This window comes from Abramis brama, assembly GCF_963993115.1.
Source record: "Abramis brama genome assembly, chromosome: 17".
In the NCBI taxonomy this organism is placed as follows: domain Eukaryota; kingdom Metazoa; phylum Chordata; class Actinopteri; order Cypriniformes; family Leuciscidae; genus Abramis; species Abramis brama.
In genome coordinates, this window is record NC_139979.1 from 6,224,727 (window position 1) to 6,228,575 (window position 3,849).

A 3,849-nucleotide genomic window follows, 5' to 3' on the forward strand; every position below is an offset into this window, starting at 1 on the left:
TTTACTACCTTTCTGGGCCTTGAAAGTTGCAATGACGTTGCTGCCTATGGCTGGTTCAGAAAGCTCTCGGATTTCATCAAAATTATCAATGCGTGTTCCAAAGATGAACGAAGGTCTTACGGGTTTGGAACGACATGAGGGTGAGTAATTAATGACAGAATTTAAATTTTTGGGTGAACAAACACTTTAAACAATCAAAATTCATCCAGTGAAAACAATTATGAAATCGATTATTGCCTCAACCTGGAAAAGGTGATTTAAATCATTTTTGTGGATTTAAATTTTGTGATATCAACTTTAAATTTAGAACACAACTTGGTTAGACAAATGGCTTAGATTTTTTTCTAGCAATTTTAGTGTACAAAATTATTTGTAAAATATACATTTTGTATAAAACAAAAAAAAATGTTTAGTTCAGGTAAATTTGCATTTTATTCATAAGGTTTTTCAACGCTTTTTATTTTAAGTGTTTTATTCATTTAAAAGGTGTTTCTCAATTTATTAAAAGTGCTTTTTCTTCTAAAACAGTGGAAGGTTGAGTTTATAACCCTGTTTTGAATCTAGACGGACTACTGACAGATTCACTGTCACTAGGTCCAAAAAATATGCTCAGTTGTGATGAAATAATCCAGCTGATCCTCCTCATATTTTATGTCTCTCATCAGGGTCATTGTGAGACCATGGATCCTGCGGTCACACAGTATGATGGGAACAGTGCCAAAGTTCTTGACACTCCCCTACAGCCAATAACCTACAACTCTCCACCCATTTGCTGCTGCCGTTCATCGCCGAGGTATAGGAGTCTGAACCGGAGTACAGCAAATACATATGTCTCTGCAGAGCACAAGGCGAAGGAATTAAAATCAAAAGCCAATAATCAGAAAAATGGATCCCAGCAATCAACCCCAAAGTGCCTGGAATTCATCTGAGAAATCAGGAATGCTGCAGCCTACACCACCACCACCACCACCAGAATACCATGACAATTCTGCTGGATACCCTCCATCCTTTCCAAGCCAGCCAGTGCCCCAGGGCCCCTATGCCCAAGGGCCATATCCAGGGCAATCTGTGGTCGCCATGCAGCCTACAGTTTTTGTGACCGCCGCTCCACTGGCCAATCCAGTGCCAGATTACCTGTGTTATTCCATCTTTACCATGCTGTGCTGCTGCTTACCTCTGGGCTTCGCTGCACTAGTTTACTCCTGGTCTGTAAGTATTAGTCCATGTTATTTCCTTTAATTATGAACTATTTATTTAATTACTTGAGTCTTTATATAAGCATAATCAAAGATTACAACACATACAAAAATCCACAAAAATGAGGTTCATGTGATAGAGAAGTCAAAATATATTAGGCATGTCTTTACCATGTTTACATGTTAGTAGGGGTGTACGTACCTTGCTAAAGTAATTCCAGGTGTAATGCGCGTCACGGCAAGAGTGCAACCCTCACTCTCAAACAGTGAAATACGGAAATGAGCGTGAGGGGAGCGCACCGTTTCTAGATTTGGACCAGTGACCAGAAGATTATACTCGCTCAAGAGACGGCGTCAACAAGGGGAGAAGGAAATTACAACACTGGCTGCGTTAGAAACAGGTAAGGTGTATTTAGGAAAATGATAAATAAAAAAAAGTAAAATAAAGCAATCAAATTCAAAACATCATCACCACATAACACAAAGGAAAATAATGACCAGTATGGCAATAAAGACTTGTTTCAAACCAATTAAAATGTTACCTTCTTGTAACGCTTATTTATATAGATTTATATTTCCTATTTAGTTTGTATGTTTCTCTCTTTTTAGTGACCTACTTAGATTCAAGCTAATAAAGTTAATTGACCCTTTCTCTATTAATATGTGTAAATTTATTTGTACCTATTTATTCAAATTGTTTCTAATTGGCTTATTTAATGTAGAGAATAATTTTAAATTTGAATACAATTCTTCCAAATGATAACCCTTTGAAATACCCTTTTTACTCTTGTTCTCCAGAAGAAAATAAATAAAACCAAATAATTAAATGAAATAAAATAAAATACAGTAAAATTTGAAAGTAGAAAATAACAGTAGGGAAAACAGTAGGGACAATAAAATCACTAATCAATTTTACTGCTCACAATAACAGTCTCAATATGAATTAGGATTTCACTAAATCTCAGTTCTAGTTCAATGCTGCTTGCACAAGATCCTTCTTCCGCAATTGAGTTCTGAGCAACACAGTCAGAGCTGCCAACTCTCAAACCGGTGTGAGACTCACGTGATTGACACTTTTCACACGCTCTCACGCCCCACATCCTTTTCTCACGCACAGAAAAATCGTGAAGCAAAGAGACCGACAGACTAGACAGAGCAGGTTACTTATGATATAAAAAAAAGAAAATGGGAAAAAAGAAAAGACCCAACCTTGCAAAAGACGAGGCCAAAAATACAATTAGACATTCCTTTTTAAAAAAATATACATCCTTACAGCAGTTAATCTGCATACAAACAACATTCAACATTTTTTACTTCATTTTCATCTAACTTCAACACAGTGAATTTACATAGATGTGCTAAGAGCAATTTTCAAATGACGCGCTTAGGCCAGAGTTAAATTAGGCTGTATTTAACTCTGAAACATTTGTTATTTAACACATTCACGCAATATTCTTCCCATTTTAAAACAGAAGATTAACTCTCATACAACTGCATATAACACATCAGCATTTAATATTTGAACACCATTTGTCAAACATTTATACAAAAAAGAACCTCAGTAATAGAGAATTTGGTAATTTCACTTACCAAGAGAGCTCAATTTTTCAATTATGAAGTTTTCAGAAAGGCAAAACTCCAACTTTAGGCCTGTATTTTCCCTGTAGCATTCGCGTAATCAATCACACATTCACCCGTAATCATTGACTGATGAAATTCAACTTTTATTTTAAAGTCTCTCTGTCAATTCTCTGATACAACTGTTAGTTTGTTCGTTCTAATTCTATTTTTTCTTCTCTTCTTTTTAGGATCGCGCCAGACGCTTCTCTCTTTCGCAAGGAGTGTGGCATCTTCTGTGTCCTCCTGGCTCCTCCCATTAAGGCGGGGCTAACTTCCCACTCGTCTAATTGGACCAATCTTCATCTTATTAAATTAAATAACTTTTCTAAATGAGTTTTATGTTTTTAATTTATGTATTTTCTTATTTTCTGTTCACAGATTTTAATAATATAAAATAATAATTACATATTCATGAGTGTTAGTCTTTTTTCCCTTTTTCTTACATCAACAGGATTTCTTTAGCCTGGTTAAAACCAGACCATTCTCAGTAGTAACTGAGTTATGGTCTGGCAAAGCTTCATTAATAACTCATTTCAAAGGGGCGTCACCAACGGACGTCGCTCAAATGCCTCTGGGCGCAATTGGATAGACCTAAAACCAATCAGAGCGATCGTCATCGTGTAAAGCCATATGCTGCGTCCCAATTAACCTAAGTTACACTACGCCATAAAAGTATGTACTCTTTTTGTGAAGAAAAGGTATTTACTTTTGAATGTGTAGCAAAAAAGTAGGCAAGCTTTGGGACATACTACTTCGTCATCTTTATCGGACGGATCTGTCGCGTGCATCCTGTCACTTAAACTGCCCTGTCAATCATCTTGTCACAGTTAAAATCCTCTATTAAATCTAATTTAATTTCGGAGAGAAATGTAGTAGCACGTTCATCTGCCAGTGGGTCTTTCATGTCCTCATGTGTTTGCAATTTGAATATAATAATGCATTTAAAAGTTGGTGCTTCACCAACGGACGTCGCTCAAATGCCTCTGGGCGCAATTGGATAGACCTAAAACCAATCAAAGCGATCGTCATCGTG

General features: G+C 36.5%; 1 long non-coding RNA gene across 1 annotated transcript; it reads left to right on the forward strand.

The window, feature by feature from the left end:
* The first annotated feature begins 1,215 nt into the window (after positions 1-1,215).
* Positions 1,216-3,222, forward strand: LOC311066662. The gene is made up of 2 exons (XR_014603124.1): positions 1,216-1,597; positions 3,005-3,222. It is a non-coding gene; the product is annotated as an uncharacterized lncRNA (long non-coding RNA).
* Positions 3,223-3,849: the final 627 nt, after the last annotated feature.